The sequence below is a fragment of the Cryptomeria japonica genome, chromosome 4 (assembly GCF_030272615.1).
Source record: "Cryptomeria japonica chromosome 4, Sugi_1.0, whole genome shotgun sequence".
Taxonomy (NCBI): Eukaryota; Viridiplantae; Streptophyta; class Pinopsida; order Cupressales; family Cupressaceae; genus Cryptomeria; species Cryptomeria japonica.
Genome location: NC_081408.1, coordinates 719,678,235 through 719,697,421, shown reverse-complemented (window position 1 = coordinate 719,697,421; position 19,187 = coordinate 719,678,235).

Here is a 19,187-nt window from a genome sequence, read left to right as displayed (position 1 = left end):
CCTTCAAGACATATTTCTGAGCTTTGTTTGTTACATTGACAGACTCATGATTAAGTTGGTCTCGGATTGTGATGGCATTTACATGATAGTCTTCAGCTGATATATGATTGATGGTGTTATTGTAGATGTAGTTGATATGAGATCCATGTGTATCGTTTGAGGTTGAAGCTCCATCTTTGTTGTAGTTTGGAAGGGGATTTTTAAAGGCTCCGTGGTCACCATTTGTTTTGAGACCATCTACCATTAAATCACCTCGATCAATCATGTCTTAAACATTTTTTTTCCATCTCATGCAATTGTTCGTTCGATGACCTTTGTTATGATGAAAATCACAATAATGTGAATCATTCCACCAAGGTGGTTTGATTTGGGGTTCATAGTTGCTGATTGCAGGCAAAAAGAGAATCTTGTTTGCCAGAAGCTCTCTGAATGCTGACTCTAGTGATTGTCCCAGTGGTGTGAAGACACATTTTTGGAAATTGTTATTGTTGTTGCGTGAATTGTTACCTTGATTTGTGGTTTTGTTTTGAGTATTGTTGGTGTTGTTTGCGTTCGGTTGACCTTGATTGGTATTCGGTGCATATGTGTTAGCGTCTGGGTTAGCACCTTTAGGATTCTTTGTAGCTTGAGGATTTCTGGATAATGCGAGCACTGGTTGCTTAGATTTTGGATCATGTGATTCATTGTTGCCTTCATTTTTGTTTCGAGTCCAGAATTGAGAATTGTCTAAGTTGTTGTTGTTTTGGTTATTGTAGCTTGATGAATTGGTTCCTTCTTTGAAGAATTTGAGTGTTCCCTTTTTGACACATGCTTCTTCTACTTGAATGTCATTTTTGATTAACCTAGCGAAAGATGGTATGCATTGGAGTTTGAGCCTGTAACTCATCTCACCATTCAAGTTGTTGATGAAGATTTCCATTTTCTCCTTTTCAGGAATGTCTCAAGGATATCATGAAACCATACGTCACTAGCATTGAAGGAATATCATGAATGTTTCATTTTTTTTCTATTTGGTGTTGCAGACATCTAGCATGGTTATAGCATGTTGAATGTTATAGGAATATTGTGTTATGAACTTGTTAACCAATTCATCAAATGATCTGACAGGCGGGGTAATTTTGGATAACCATTCCATTGTTTGTCCTCCCAAGCTTCTTGGGAACAACCTCATTAGATAGGTGTCATCATGAGAAAATTCAAGACTCATGGTATAGAATTCTCTGACATGATCACGGGGATCACTTTTCCCATCACACTTGTCAAATTTAGGCACGTCTGAGTTTGGAGGAAAAGGGATCATGTGCAATCTTCTATCAAAAGGATAAGGACAGATTTCATTTAATGAGTACCGCACTGTTATCCTTGTTGCATGTCTTGCATTTGTCTTTGTAACATTTGCATTTGTTGAGTAAGGGCAACCAAAGGTGTATTGTTTTGCCAAGGAAAGAGTTCTTCCCTTGCATTGATCCTAGGTTGAAACGGTGTATGGAATGGTATGTTTTTCTCGTGGATGTTTTGTCTTGGTGTATGTTGCTCTAGTATGTTTTGCTCGGGGATATCTTGTTCAGGGTCGCGTGCTTCCCCTTCTCATTGTCGTTCTTGATATTCATAATGTTGAGGTCTCATTCTGAATACATCTACGTCAAGGTCTTCAGGGAGTTTGACTCCTTTGCTTGTGAGCATGAGCAAGTATTTTTCCTTGTCATTTTCCATGAGCCTTTCTACAAGCTTTTGGAATGAAGCACTTTCTTGGCATTCCTGAAGAAGTTCTTCAGAAATTTTAGTATCCTCTAGGTGTGGACCTTCAAATGGATTTGATAACCTTCGATTCATACTGGACTCTGCTTGTGGCTCACTTTGTTGGTTTTGTTGAGAGCAAGTAATAGGCATTTTAGTAGAAACTTTTAGTGACAAAGAGGACAAAATCCTCTTTGATATGTTGCTCGGGGGTTGGTGGTTCAGGTCGAGGTGTGTTATAAGTGATACACTCGTCGGGAAAGAATGTCGGATTGATCCTTCCTCCATGGTTTATGATTTGATTAAAGGTGTATTTTTGACAATATGCCCTAGTCTTTAAAGGCTCTTTGTCAAATTCGTTGGATTTGTTTTGGATATAAAGTTTGACGTGATGAAGGAATACTCGATGAGATTTAAAGAGTTGACGATTGATGTATAAAAACTTGGAAAAACTTTAATATGGGGATTAGTCATGCATAAGTGATCAATGGTTTCCTTTGATTTGTTTTGGATTCAATTGATCTTGCTTTGAAAACTCAAGTTCTACTTTATCAAAGTGAAGGTTTAGATGCCCCTTCATGACAAAACGTGTCAAATGATATGGATAAAGTCTCCCAATATGGAAACTTGATTTGACAACCTAAGGTTTTAAGCAAGTGTTTTTGAGATGAAATCCGTGAGATGATAAAGGATCCTTTTGATACTTGTGATGATGTTTCCGGATTTTGATAGGATAGATATGTTTTTTTGTGCGATCAGTTTTGGATTCTTAGAACGTTTATTTGACACAAATTTTGCTCAAGAAATAGCTTTTAAAGCTTTGTTTTCGCTACTCTGTTTTGATGAAAAATGACGCTGATGAAAAGAGGCTTCCAAAGATGTTTTCCAAATTTTCAAAATTCCTCACTGTTTTGCCCCCTATTTTTTTGATTTTGGTCATGCGCTAAAACAGAGACAAGATGCACTACCAAAATTACTTCACGCGCTAAATAAATGACCACACGTGCTAAGCTGCCCCTAGCCACATGCTAAAGTTTTCGACTGTTTAACATTTGTTTTCTGCCTAGCTCAAAAGGTTATGTGCTAGTATGGGTCTGCCATGCGCTAACTATTAAACCCTATGCGCTAAAGTTTGATTTCTACGCACTAAGCTGATGTTCCAACGCACTAGGTTGTTTTCTGGATGCGCTAATTGTTTAACACTGTTTTGAAATTTTGGAAGAACGCTACTATTTTGATCAGATGTGCTAACTTTATGTTTTGATGCGCTAACAGAAGTACCACACGCGCTAGGAAGTTGCTCTCACGTGCTAAACTGTCCTGATATTTTCCTTTGGTTGGTTTTTGGCAATTTTTGAATTTTTGTTGTGAGTTTTTCAGTTGTAATAGATGATTTTCTAAAGTAGTAAATGCAAGCACAACACAAAAAAGACAACCATTTTTCTTAATATAACAAAAAGTGTATGTTTTGTGAGGATGTGTTCAAATCCCCAATGTTTTAATAGGTTTGGATATGAATAATACACTTCAAGAAGACTCTTTATTCAAAGGTCATAAATAACATCATAGCCCACTAGTCTCAATACTCCGTCAGCTCAAACAGCTGTGTCACCCCCTAGAGGGCGCCCATTTTTTTGCCTTTTGCCAAAAATTAACTCAAAGTGAATCGCTTCACAATTTAGTTATCTTGGGAGATATATGGTGAGCGATCTTGGGGGCGGATTCTTCCCCACCCTTGCACTATGATGTTATAAATGTCTAGTTACTGACTCGGCTCAAGGCTTCTATTTCTATGGTTCGTAATCAGGCTTCCTGTTTGGCCGTCAGTGATAAACTCCCTTAGGAGGCTTCCCAACCTTTAGAACAAAGGCTTTACATATCTCAAGGATACTGGGGGAAGGCTAATCATTGTGCGCAACCATTGAAAAGGACTTTACTTTCCACTTTTGATTATAGTGGGTTGGAATACTTGACATCAAAGTCATTTCCCACTTAGGTCGTTCCCTTCACACCAGCTATAAATGTCTTTAAGAGTTGATTCCAACTCCTCGGGAAGGCAGGCCTACTAAAGGTTGTATAATGCTTTGAAGTACAGAAAGCTTAAGAGTGTTCTGGCTTTTTGATCACCCAGTTAAGGGGAGAGCATATACCTTCCACTTTCGAGACAAGGCAAACAATTTCTTTTTCTTTTTAGCTTTCAAGACAAATGATTTGCTAACTTCTATTGGGAGATGTTGCTCCAAAAAGCATGGTGTTAATTTTATTTCTCCAAATCAGTGATTATTTAATCTAGGAAAATAATCAAGTCAACAAAGCAAAAGTTTGATTTTGGATAACAAAAGGAAACCGGCAAAAGGAGAACAACTTCCCTCTTTTGATTGTAACAAATTCTTCTTAAGTGTGGTTCTTTCCTTTGCAAAAAATTTGAAATGAATCCTTTTATACACCAAAGGATGGTGAGGTTCTTTTTAAAGATACTTTTGCAAGAAGGAAGGTTTGTATTGTCCTTTTTAAAGCCCAAAAATAAAGTTTTTCTCCTATGCAAGCAAGGAATTTTTCTGATTTGTGGTTCTTTTTATAGCCCAAAAAAAGTGAGTTCAATTTTAAGAATAAAAGAAGTTCATATTTTTAAACTAACTTAACTAAGTTAGTGAAAATTCTAACTATCCTAATAATCTTAAGATTAAGCTCCTATCTGCAAAAAAATTGTTAGAATCCTACAAAAGAACAAGCGGAAAACGTTAGATGACTGGTGGACTTCAACAAGTCTAATTGTTACTCTCGATTACAGATTTTAATTTTCTGATTTCTGTCTATCTATGATGCGCTACAAAACAAACTATACGCACTACAAAATAATAGTGATGCGCTAAAAGAAATCAGTGATGCGCTATACTGTTTTCGGTATGCGCTACTCTATGTTTTGGAAGCTCTGCTCTGTTTTTCTCCTGCACCAAGACCTACAGGAAAAGGTTAGTATTATGATGCGCTAATAAACAGACTTCACGCGCTAGATGATGGACCCAATGTGCTGAACAGTGAACTAGATGCGCTAGGCTATTGACCAGATGCACTAGGGAATGTTTCTCACGCGCTGATTCTCATTTCCCACGGACCTACAAAAGTGGTTAAATTTAAAAATTGATTTTCTATATGGGGTAATTCCCCACGGTGGGCGCCATAAATGTATGCGGGAAAAGTGGGTCGATAGAACTCAATATGTGAAAAATGGAGCTCTAGGGAGCCTTGCTCACACACCCACAAGACTTCTTGGTGCAAGCTATGGAGTCATGAAGTATGGCTCAGCTTCCCAAGGATGGTTCCATGGTTCTCTATCTTGCACGGTCCCTCAAACCAATATTTTTGCTCTCATATTACTGCGCAAAATGCTTTAGGGATGACAAATGCAAGAATGAGGGATGCTTTTGTTGATTTTAAGATGAGATGCATCCTAAGCTATGCATGATACTACAAATGCAATAAACTAGCTATAAGATGACAAGGTTAGTAAACAAGACTATCCTAGCATACTATATTAGTTTATGATTAAGCTAAATGATGAGGAACATACTCTAAACATGCATATTTAGATTAATTCCTATTTAAAAGAGAAGCTAAATGATGAGCATAAAATCAGATATGAAAGCTTGAATGGATTTGAGTATAAGTGTGATGCTTAAAGACTTGGATGATGAAAATGGAGGAATGACAGCTCTATTTATAGCAAAATAAGGCAATGGATGGTCAGGATTGAAAGAGTTAATCAAGGGTTGAGTTTGGTTGGAAATCCATGTTTGCAATTGGCACCAATGAAATGGTGACAATTGTCAACATAAGGTTGGTTGAGAGGAGATGTAAGAAGCATTAAATGCTTGAGAAGACCTCATGGTTACCCTAGGGGTTAAGGGTTAAGGTTAAGTTAAGGTTATCTATTGGATAAAGCTTTTACCCAAAGGATAAACTCTTGTGCAAAGGTTTAAGGATAACCATGGTCAAAGTAATAAATGCTTGATGAGACCCTTGGGTTAGATGGAGGTTGAGTTTATGGAAATTCTTTAACCATGTAAGAGGGTTGAGTTAACCATTAATGGTTATGAAGTCTTTGGGGACAAATTTGTAAGAATCCTTCCAAATTTGGGGGCATTCAACAAGTTAGCTTGTTGAATTAACTTGTTGAATGGATAAAGGCATTAATACATTTTGAAGACTTTGCTCCAAATTTGAGAAGTGACCTCCTCAAATTTAGGGAAAAGGGATAATGGATGGGTTTGGGTTAATTAATTAGGTTTAGAAGAATCTAGAAGAGGTTAGAAAGAGGGTTAGGATGCAAGTGGGTGAGGGAAAATAGGTTTTAATTGAATTTAATTCAATTTGGTTTTAATTAAATAAATTAGATTTATTTAATTTAGGATGACTATTTTAATTAAATTTGAATTTAATTAAAAAGTGGATAGGGGCTTTAATTGAATTAAATGAATTTATCCTATTAAATGGTATAGTGAATTTAATTGAGTAATTTACTTAATTAAATAGAGGAATGCATGTAATTTAATTAAATTGGATTTAATTAAATAGAGAAATCAACATAAAATATTCATTTAGGAATATGGTCATTTTTATACGTCTACACATGCTAACTCATAAACACATAATCATCATAACACATATAACACCAGATTTAACATGGAAACCCAAATAGGGGAAAACAATTATGGGATTTCGGACCCACTAAGAAATATACTCTTTTAGAGTATGCTCGGTTAAAAGCAAATCCTGTTAAAGATTACAAACACATTGCTAGATGTGACCCGGTTAAGGGATTTCCCTCAAATCTTTTAGGATCTTCACTTTGTTAGAAGTGACCTTGTCAAAGGATTTCAAACACTCATTTAGAATGTTACCTTGCTAGAGGATTTACAAATAAGACTGTTAAGTCCACTTGGCTAAGAGATTTTCTGTCACTTACAAAATAACAGTAATAAAAATATATCTGCAACTTCACATCTAAAATGCTTAAGCAGATTCTATTTGCTCAAAACAATCTTTTCATAGGACTTATCTAGTCCCTCTGCTAGGATCCTTACTTTGTTATTCAAATAGGTCTTCAAGCTTCTGTGCTCGGTAATCACTATGTAGCATCTCTGTGCTTACATTTTCCTGCATACATTGTTCATCAATAATTTCTTATTTATAAACAATTTGCTAACCGCTGAATCTCCTTAATCACATTTCTCATGATCAATCATAGCCATCAGATCTTCAATCTTGACTAGGTTCAATGTATCCTTCAATCTGAAAACATTTTACCTCACCTTGGAACTTGCATTCCTTCCTAGGAACTTGTGCTAGGTTAATGCGGTTCAATCTGTGTTGTAGATCTAGCTCCTGGATTTCCATTGCCGTAGATCCTTAACAACCTTCTGTGCGGCATACCAATCATTTATTCAACTCCAGTTCATCGGCATCCTTCATTAAATAATGCTTTTATTCATCCAATGTGATCCGTCATAACTCGGTTGCAAGTCGGTAAATACTAAACTTTACTCGGTAGACATTTCGCCTCCATTAACCGATATCGATAACCTTAGGGTTTACCGACTAGGTTCCTTAGGGTTTACTGACTAGGTTCTTTGCTCGGTGACATAGTATAGTATTAACCTTACAATCAACAACATATGTAGGATATCAAAACAATCTAAACATCATGATCTCATCATTGTCTAACTCGGTAATAGTTGCCCATTGAATAACTTATTTCTCCCCTTATTCATCACATCCTTTCTATGTCACTTACTGACATCTTAATTCTCTTCAAATCAATCTTCTCAAGATATGGCAACATCATACTGAATCAGAAAATCAATTTCTTGACATCAATGACAATAAATATTATAAAGACAATAATCATCCTTCTTCATTTATATCAATAATCTCCAACAACCTTCTCAATATCCTTATTGAAATGCCAACAATCTCCTTTCTATTGTAATGCCAACACTCAGGAGGGCAAGCCTGCTAAAGGTTTTAATACTTAAACACTAAAAGCGTAAGAGTGGTCTGGCTTTTTGATCACCCAGTTAAGGGGAGAGCATATTCCTTCCACTTCCGAATAAAAGCACACAAGTGTTCTTTTTAACCTTTTATTGCAATAATTTGGTAAAATTTATATGGGGATATTACTCCACAAAAACATGGTGTTCATTTTATCCCATCAAATCAATGATTATCTGATCTAGTAAAGGAACCTAGTCAACAAAGCAAAATTTTGATTTTGGTGGTCAACAAAAGAAATCGACAAAAGCGGAAGTACTTCCCTCTTTAACTTGAAAACAAAATTTAGACAAGTGTGATTCTTTTTCCTTGCAAAAATTTAAAAGATTGATCCTTTTATGCACCAAAGGATGGTGAGGTTCTTTTCCAAGCTCTTTTTGCAAAAATAGAAAGTTTGTATGTTCTTTTTAGCAACCCAAAGGAAAGTTTTCTCCTATGAAAGCAAGGAAATATTTTTGTTGTGGTTCTTTTTAAGTGCCCAAATGAGTTGTGATTTTAATTTTAGCTTTAAACAAGAATTTAAAGATTTCATATTTTTAACTAACTTTGCTAAGTTAGTAAAAACTTCAAACTACTTTAAATCCTAATTTTAAAATAAAATGGACTCCCAAATCCTGCAATGAAACTGTCAGAAATCCTGCAAAAACAACAATTAAATATGTTAGCAAAATACTAGCTATGTGGACTTTCACAAGTCTAATTTTGATCTCGGTTACAAAGTATTTCTTGTTCTCTGTCTGTGATGTGCTACAGAATTACCTGGATGCGCTATCAGATAGACCCAACATGCTGAGTTATTTTCCAAATGTGCTATACTGTTAAGTTACCGCGCCGAAACCTACAGGAATTTTTTTTTAAGAATGCTATACGCTAAGCAAGGATCTCTACACGCTAGGATATGAGTCCCACGTGCCAAACAGTATACTAGATGCACTGGAATGTTAACCAGATGCACAAAGAAATGTTTCCCACGTGCTAATTCCTGTTTCTCGCATACCTATAAAATTGTTTAGATTCAAAAACCAATTTGATTAATGGGGTTATGCCCCATGGTGGGCACCAGAAATGTATGCGGAAAAAGCGGTTCGATGAAACCCAAAACGTGAAAATATTTCAAGGACTTTCCCACACACATGGGACTCTTGGTGCAAGTTATGGAGCCATGAGGAATGGCTCAACTTCCCAAGGAGGGTTCCATGGTTCTCTATCTCACAAGGTCCCTCAAGCCAATGCCTTTGCTCTCAGATCACTGAGCAAAGTGACTTAGGGATGAAGAATGCAAGAACGAGGGATGCTTTTTATCGAATTTAGTATGAATGCATTCTATTTACGCATGATTCTAGTAAATGAACTAAACTAGATAATAAGATGGCAAGGTTAGTAAAAAAATACTATCCTAACATGATATACTAGTTATATGATTTAAGCTAATGATAATAGAAATACTCTAAAATGCTTATTAGATTAATTTCTATTGCAAAGAGAGGCTAAATGCTTGTTAAAATTAAGTATACGTATGATGCTAAAGACTTGGATCATAGAAATGGAGGAATGAGAGCTCTATTTATAGGAAAAATAGGGCAATGGATGGTTAGGATTGAAGGATCTAATCAAGGGTCAGGATTGAAAGCTATCAATCCATGTTTTCAATTCTCACCAATGAAATGGTGACAATTGTCAACATAAGACTACTTGAGAGGAGAGATAAGAAGCATTAAATGCTTGAGAGGACATGAAGGTTACCTTAGGAGGTAAGAGTTAAGGTTAGGTTAAGGTTATCCATTGGATAAAGCTTTTACCCAAAGGATAAACTCTTGTGCAAAGGTTAAAGGGATAACCATGGTCAAAGCAATGAATGCTTGATGAGACCCCTGGGTTAGATGAGGGTTGAGTTAGGCAAAAAGTCTCTAACCATGCCACTAAGGGTTAGTTAACCATTAATGGTTTGAAGACTTTGGGGACAAATTTGTAAGAGTCCTTCCAAATTTGGGGGTTTTCAACAAGTTAGCTTGTTGAAGGCATAAAGGCTTTAATGCCTTTTGAAGACTTTACTCCAAATTTGAGAAGTGACCTCCTCAAACTTAGGGAAAGGGGATAATTGATGGGTTAAGCTTAATTGATTAGGATTAGATAGGTTCTAGAAGAATTTAGGAAGAGGGTTAGGAGGCAAGTGGGAGATATAGGAAAATGCAAGTGGGTGACGAATAATAGGATTTAAAATAAATTGCTTTATTTCAATTTGGTTGCAAGTTGAGGATTTTAAATAAATTAGATTTATTTAAATGGGGTGAACTATTTAATTATATGTAAATTTAATCAAAAAGTAGAGAGAAGGGATTTAATATAATAAAATGATTTATTCAATTACATGATATAAAGGGCTTAAGTGAATTTAAATAAATAAATTGAGTAATTTATTTAATTAAATAGAAGAATGTGGATTATTTAATTAAATTAGATTTAACTAAATAGAGGAATGAGAATAAAATGAACATTAAATATTCATTTAAGAATATGGTCATTTTTATATGTCTACACCAACAATCTCCCCCTTTGGCATTGATGTCAACTTCTCGCAAGACACTTCATATCGGTACATTTCTCCCCCTTTGACACAATGAAAAAGGATACTATACACTCCCCCTTTGATCCATACCAAGCTCCCCCTTTGACCGCTATCAACTCCCCCTGAACCACATTAATCCTTCCTAGACAGATGACACAACTCCTAACTTGTGTCGGAGGTACTCAAAATTTCTTACCGGTAATGGTTTGGTGAAAATGTCTACTACTTGTTCTCCAGTAGGGACATAATCCATCCTTACCTCTTGTCCATCAACCTTCTCTCTAAGAAAGAGATACTTGATAGCATTGTTCTTTGTTTTGGAATGCATGACTGGATTCTTTGCTATGTTGATTGCACTCGAATTGTCACACCGAATAAGAATAGGATCAATGATGTCCACCTATATGTCTTTGAGAGTTTGCTTCATCCAAAGCACCTAAGAGCTGCATGTAGCAGCAGAAATGTATTTAGCTTCAGCAGTAGATAGAGAGACTCAGTCCTGCTTCTTGCTATGCCATGAGACCAAGCGGTCACCTAGAAACAATGCACCACCACTTGTGTTATTTTGATCATCAATGTAACCTGCCCAATCAGCATCACTGTATGCTTCCAAGATAAAATCTCCTTGTTTAGGATACCACAAACCATAGTTGAGCGTCCCTTGTAGGTACCTAAAGATTCTGCTAACAACATTCATATGTGACTGCTTTGGTGCAACTTGGAATCTGGCTACCATGCATACTACTTGAACTATATCCAGTCTTGAAGCAGTTAGATATAGTAGACTACCTATCATCGATCTTTAGAGAGTCTGATACACCACCGTTTATTCATCATTCTTGCTCAATTTACTATCGGTCACCATGGAGGTACTTACCAGTTTACAATCTTCCAGTTGGAATTTCTTCAACATCTCCTTTGCATACTTGATTTGTGAGATAAAGATTCCTTTATCTTGCTATAATATCTGCAAACGAAGGAAGTAGGTCAATTCACCAAGCATTGACATCTCAAATTTTGACTGCATCTGATTAGCAAATTCTTTGCAAAGGGTGTCCTTGTTGCCTCCAAAGATAATGTCATCTACATACACAACCACAATGATCATGTGGTTCCCATGTTTCTTTATGTATAAATTTATATCCGCACTTCTCTTTTTGAATCCTTGATCCTTCAGATACTGATCTAATCTTGAGTACCATGCTCTAGGAGCTTTCTTTAGACCATACAAGGCCTTCTTCAACCAATACACAAATGTCTCATCATCATGCAGCAGAAACCCTTTTGGTTGCTCCATGTACACTTCTTCCAAATTTCCATTTAGGAAGGCAGATTTTACATCCATTTGGTATACTTTATAACCCTTGTAGGTAGAGTAGGCTAGAAACATTCTAATTGCTTCCAATCTAGCTACCAATGCAAATGTTTCTTCAAAGTCAATCCCCTCTATTTGAGAGTATCCTTTGCACACTAGTCTAGCTTTATGCCTAAAAATCTTACCTTCTTTATTCATCTTGTTTCGATTGACCCATTTAGTACCAATGATGTTCTTGTCTTTTGGTCTAGGGACTAATTGCCAAGTCTTGTTCTTCGCAATTTGTTGCAATTCTTCTTCCATGGCATCCATCCATTCTTGTATTTTGCTGGCCTCATTGAATGTTTTCGGTTCAACTTCAGTCATGAGGTAGAGGTTGACTTGTTCATAATTCTGAGAAAATCTTCTTCTAGTCTGCACACCATCACTCTTATTTCCTAGAATTTGCTCTTCCTGGTGATTCAGTTGTACATACTGGTTGGGAGCCTTCTTGGATGTTTCCTCTGGTTCAATGTCTGACTGAGCTTCATCATCTTGATCACCAAAGTTATCATACTGGTTGATCTATGGTTGACATCCTTTGGGCATATCCTCATCAACTTTTACATGCACACTCTCAATGACTCTTCTTAGTCTTTTGTTGTAGCATTTGTAGGCCTTGTTGTTAGATGAGTAACCAAGGAAGATTCATTCATCACCCCTGGAGTCAAAACTTCCTAGACCATCCATATCTTTCTTGATAAATCACTTGCTTCCAAATAATTTGAAGTATTTGACCGAACGCTTCTGGTCATACCACAACTCATAAGGTGTCATTATGTTGTTTGTTCTTAATTGAACTTGGTTCAAAGTATATGCAGTAGTATGAACAACTTCCTTCCAATATGTGTCAGGCAGTCTCACCTCATTTAACATGGTTATGGCCATCTCCTTGACTGTCCTATTCTTCCTTTCTACCACACCATTTTTCTATGGTGTCCTAGGAGCTGAGTATTGCCTTCTAATTCCATTCTTTTCACAATAATCTTCAAACTTATTTGAAGTAAACTCTCCACCCTGGCCTGATCTTAGGCATTTTAACCTGTACCCACTTTCTTTCTCCACCATCTTCCTAAAGATCTTGAATCTTTCAAATGCTTGTGATTTATCTTGCAGGAATGTGACCCATGTCATTCTTGAGTAATCATTAATAAAGAGCATAAAGTATCTCTCACCTATAAGTGCTCTTGTCCTAGTTGGACCACACAAATCTGTATGCACAATTTCAAGTGGTCTTGAGGTGTTGTTCTCTTTTCTCTTGAAGCTTACTTTAGTTTGCTTACCTTTCACACATTCATCACAAAATGTGCTTACCGGTTTGATGATGGGTGCAATATTTCTCACACACCCCTTTCTGCTTACTGCAACTAGGTTATCAAAGTTTATGTGACCTAATCTTCGGTGCCACAACCAACTTTCATCTACTTGTCCTCACATACATTGGGACTCATAGCACTCCTTCAGATTGTAAAAATTTCCATTTGTTCTCTTTCCTTTTGCCACAACTTGACCGATACTATCTTTCTTTATCTGGCAACCGGTTGAGTCAAAGGTGAATTTGTAACCTTTGTCACACATGTGATTCACACTTAGAATATTGTGCTTCAGACCTTCCACATAATATACATCATGTTCCTTCAGCTTTCCATCAATACTTAGAGTGCCTTTTCCCTTCATTTTGATGGAAGAGTTGTCTCCAAACCTTACAGAACCACCATTCCAGTCTTCAAGTTTGATAAATTTCCTTTTGTCACTAGTCATGTGGTTTGAGCAACCACTATATACAACCCATAGATTTTTTCTTTCAGCATGTAAGGCAGTCTATATACTATGAGACTTGATTTTGTCTTTTCCTTTTCTTTCTTAATCCATACCGGTTTGGTTTCCTTCTTCTTGTCGATTGCTATATTGTGCATAGATTTAGTTACCGGTTCTTGATCAGGATTTGTCTTCTTCTGCTTGATGTTCCATTTTTTACACAACTTTGTTATGTGTACAAAATCTTGACAATTATAGCATTTTACATCTTCATATAAGGGAACATCCCTAAAATTGTTTTGGGAAACTGGTTTATTCTTCCTACATTCAAAACTCTTATGACCATATCCATTACACTGATAGCAAACCACATTCATATCATAGAGTGAATTAAATGGATTTATACTTTCGTAACTCATAGGGAGCTTATTTATTAATCTATAGTCAGCCATTCTATGCCCAAATTTGTTACACCGATAATAGTAACCATGAAAGTTTGAAACATACCGATTAGGTAGCCTTGGTCTTGAATGGGACTGCCTCATCAAGGGTCTTCTCTTCATGTTGTTGGATCTGGTGAAACCTTCATGATCAACCCTTGCAATTCGCCTTGGATCCACATGTTGATACAAGAAGTGTGGCTTCTGGTTCATTGTTGTAGACTGATTTGAGTGGCAATTTCCAACAGCATCTGCATATGTGTTTTTACCGGTATCCTTGCCTGTAGTGAATGTCTTCTTTTCTTCACCTTCAAAAGAGAGGTGAACTTTATTTCTTTGCAATATTTATCTTTGTGGGTTGAACTTTGACCTACTTCAAAGTCTAAACCACCGGTGTCTTTGGATTGCTTCTATTTGCTTAGCATCTTGTCTAAGGCCTCGGTGTTGCCTTCATATTTTCTCCTTATTTTTATTTCTTCCTTACTTTCTTCAAGCTCCTTTTTGAGCTTCACTATCTCTACTTCCAACTCTTGATGTTCCTTTTCCTTCTTTGTCAAATCAAAGGATGTAGCTTCACATATCCTGTTAGTTTCTTCTAGCTGCAATTTCAAGTTAGCTATAACTTGACCGGACTCATTCAGGGATTGCTTCAAGAGATCTTGTTCATTTACTGCACCAAACTTGACCCTTTTGAGTTTTCTTCTTATTTTTCTCAATTCCTTGAGAGCACTGATAATCTCACCCTCCAAGTCTACTTCAACCTCAATGTCCTCGTATTCCTCATCTTCATCAACTTGTTCACCAAGTGCCATGACAAGATTAACTTTTATGTCATTCTCATGGTAATCATCTTTTGATGCATTTTCTTCATCTATTTTATCATCCTCAATAGTATATAGACTATTCTGATTCTGGTAGCCTCTCCTTCCTTGCTGATAGTTGTTTCTTTCTCTATCTTTGCCGGCAGATTTTCTGAACTCTCTTAACTCATCCCCATCGGTTTCCTTGTGAGGACAATTTGCAGCAAAGTGTTTGACCTTCCCACAGTTTAAACATTTAAGTGGTAGCTTTCCTTTATACCGGTCAAATCCTCTTTTGAGCTTCTTGACAAATTTTGCTACTTCCACATCAGAGTCTTCACTGGATTCTTCGTGAGTAGCTACTTCTTTCCCCTTTTTGGTGATGTTGAATGTTGCTTCTTTCCTTGAGGAAGTACCACCAATTCCTCTCATCTCATAGGTTGTCAGTGAACCAAATAACTCATCCATTGTAAAAGTCTTTAGATCCTTGGCTTCTTCTATGGCAGACACCTTAGTGTCATACTTGGGTGTGAGAGATCTACCTTCTTGACAAGAATCTCATTTGTAATCTCTTCTCCAAGTCCTCTGATAGTGTTCATAGTTTCATCAAATCTGTGAAGATAGTCTACAATATTTTCATCATCTTTCATTTTGATGCTTTCAAGTTTGCCCCTTAGTTCTTGTAGCCTAGCTTCTTTGACTTTTACATCTCCTTCAAACAACCTCTGCAATTTATCCCAAGTCTCCTTTCTTGAAACAAAGTGTATGACTTTGACAAATTCATTATCAGATAGACTGCTCAAGATAGCATGTTTGGCCTTTGCATTATTCTCATACTCCTTTTTGGCATCCAGATCAGTGGGAGAAGCATTAGAAACAACATACCCATTCTTGACAGACATCCATACATCAAAACTCAGGGAAGAGATATAGGTCTCCATTATTCCGCTCCATAAGGCATAGTTGGATCCATCAAACATGAGGGATTTTGAGGAAGCAGACTCATTTCTTGCCATTGTGTTCAAAGTCTAGAATCTACCCAAGGTTTAAAGATAACTAAGAACCTACACTCTAATACCAATTGTTGAACACAAAGTACCACTGAGAGGGGGGTGAATCAGTGGTTCCTAAAATTTTGACTTTCAAAGCAACTTCAAAATACCAGTTAACCACTTAAGCACTTAAACAATCAAACCACTAAAGCAGGAAGGAAAGCCAAAGAGATCAATCACACAAATGCAACTCACAACACCAAATGTACAAGGAAAACCCAAAGTGGGAAAAACCTCGGTGAGAAAAGTTGCTGGAGACTACTTCTCCAATCTAGCCTTATAGGTAAAACACTGAATTACAAAGTTTAGGGCTCCAACCCAAGGAGCACCAACCCTTGACTTTATGGCACCCACCCAAGGAGAACCAACCACTGACTTTAGGGCACCAATGCAAGGATCATCAACCCCTGCACCAAGATATAACTTGGTGATGTATATTGAAATACAATTTGAATATAGTTAAGGCTTCTTGTTGAAAATGAACTCTGTAACTCTTGATTAAATATCCTACTGCTGGTTGATAGTCTTTTCTCCTCCACTGAATCTCACACTACCGGTTGTGAGATTACTTTCTCTGATTCTCAGCCTTTGTTATCTATCTCTCTCTTTCTCTCGCATGGTCTCTCAACACAATGTGTCACGCTTGGATGCTGCCTGCTCTGCCACACCTTGCCGGTTTAGCTTAACTATGAAACTATAGTTATACCGGTACTCAATCACTGCCGGTAGAACCCTCTCACTGGTATGCTTTCTCACTTACTCTGCAACTCTCTTAAAATAATTTCTAAGGCTGGCAATTCTTCTCTTTTTCACTTAATCTCTCTTTTTTCTTCCTCTTCTCTGCAACATCAACTTGCTCTGTCTCAAGCTCTCATCTTTATCTCATGGTTTCCTGCCAAAAAGCAATTCAAAATCGGAGTAGTTAGGGTTTCCTTTTCCCGACACAATCTGCATGAGATCTGATCTTGTCTATTATGGATGGATCCCATATACTCACAAGATTCATCTATTCATGTTTCCCATTACCCAATGCATACTTGCTAAAGATAGCAATCATGTATAGGATTTCCTGCCTTGAATTATGTCAGCTCATAAAACCCTTCATCTGTTTCCTTTTTGAAGTCTTCTTGCATTCAGATTTCCTTTGCATTGATCCAGGTGCCAACTACTCCCTGATATTCCTCTGTCATCATTTCTTCCTCAAGCCACAGTAGTCAGTTGTAATCTCATGATTTATGGTTGTTTTATTTATGTCGACTAACAGTTTCACCAACTGCGTCTATGGTAGCTTTATCAACCTCTGCATATTTGCCACCTCGGCTCCACATGGCATCACCATGGTCAATCACTTTTCTCACCAACACATAGTCTATTCATATTTGAACATTCAGCAAACTCATACTGGTACACACCTTTATCAGTAAGGCCTTCTTCTTCTGCTAACTAGTAGTACACACTAACCTCTAGTGGTTAGTGATAACTTTAACATTCTGCCTCTTCATCATAAATAGACAGCTAACCTCCAGTCCGGTTCATTTCTCAACATGTTAACACACACACATCCTTCATCCCAATTTATGCCTTACCAGTAATCTTTCATTCTGTCTTCTCACTCTTATGTGAATTGCCATCATACCGGTTGACATCAATGACAACTTAATGCCAAAATGCCAACATAACTTTGATTTCCAACATGAGGATGTTTACATGAAGTTGTTCATGTAATCCTTGATTGAAGATGCAAGGGATTGGTTTAACAATTTTCCAGATGCATCAATTATTTCATGAAATGAATTTAGAAGGATATTCAAGGAACAGTATGGTGACCAATCAGATCCAAAGTTTTCTCTACATGCGATAACCAACATTCAAAAAATTTATAATGAATCAGTCTCAATTTTCAACATGAGGTTAATAAAATTATTGAACAAGATTCCACCACATCTGAAGCCTATGGATCCTATGTGTTTGGATATTCATCTTAATGAATTTGACCCCATGACTAGATATGAGTTGAGAATGAGAAATCCCACTAATTCACCTAGAGCATCCAGGTTTGTCTTGAAAATAAAAAATAATAGAAAGGAATCAAGGAAAATTGGGAAAAGAGAAGGGGTTTAAGTGTTGCAAAATCCCAAGGGTAATCAAAATAAACAAACAAAAGATGAGGACAAGTTGGAGAAGGTTTGGAATGTAGTGAAAGATTTGTGTAGCAAAATATCAAAGGGTGATAAAGTAGCAACATATGATAGACCTAATTTTCCATAAATTATAGATCTAGATTGCATGACTTTCCTTACAGGACTAATTGGAAATATGGATTTAAGCCTATTGAGGATAAACAAAATACCAACAAGGAGACTCCAGACGCATTAAAGAAACATGGGACCATATGGTTGAAGATTCCCTATGGTGTATCGCTTGTAATATACCTCATGAATATGACTTTTGTATGATTTCACAATTAATAGAGGATGGAGCAGCCTATGAGAAAGAGATAGGGGATCATTGTACATTGTTAATATGTTGTCATTTGGACCACATAAAATTATTATGAAGTACTCATCTTCAGATGATGATGGGTGAGAATATGGTGTGGACCATCAAAGATATAACATGCATATGGACCAGCAAGAAATATTTTTTAATCAAGGAGATGAAGATAGAATGGATTGTCAAGTGTGTGTTGCTAAACAACAAATGAATCTAGTACAATTGAGAAGGCCGATAGAAGAGGGAATTAAAGTTTTGATGGTTGCGGCAATTAATTAAGCTAAGCTAAATTATAACCTTAGAAATAGGAATGTGAACCCTGATTAAGAAATGTCATTTGGTATGTTTATAAAGAATCAGCAAGGTGGTTGTGCAAGTTCCTCATCTCCCCATATGAATGGAGGAAAACAAACAACTCAAAATGTCACTAAAAAATATGTCCCGAGGGAAGCAGTGACTAGTGAGCATAACAAAGTCAAGGTTCCTCAAAATAATTATCAGAAACAACAAGGTGTTGAGAGGAAGAGGATGAATGAAGCAGAGGTAAGTAAATCTAACCAAGTAATCAGTTCACCATCATTTGATATAGCACAATCCCTATCACAAAATAAAATGTTAACTTACCTCTTTTGGAAATGATGAAAGTAGAAGAGTATAGGAATAGTGTTGTGAAATTGATCACAAGTGTATTAAACATGTATGGGGCTCATGTGGTTAATATTGATAACAAAGAAAGGGATAATAAACAAGAAGGTAAAAATAAGGGGGAGATGATGAAAACTCCTGAGGTTTACCTTGAAAGTACTTTAACCAAAAATCCCTCTTAGGTTGAACCTTTTTTATACCACCTTATTGATAAATAATAAGCTAGTCAAAAATTGTATGATAGACTCTGAGGCAATGATAAATATTATAGTTTTGATGAAGGAGTTAGGT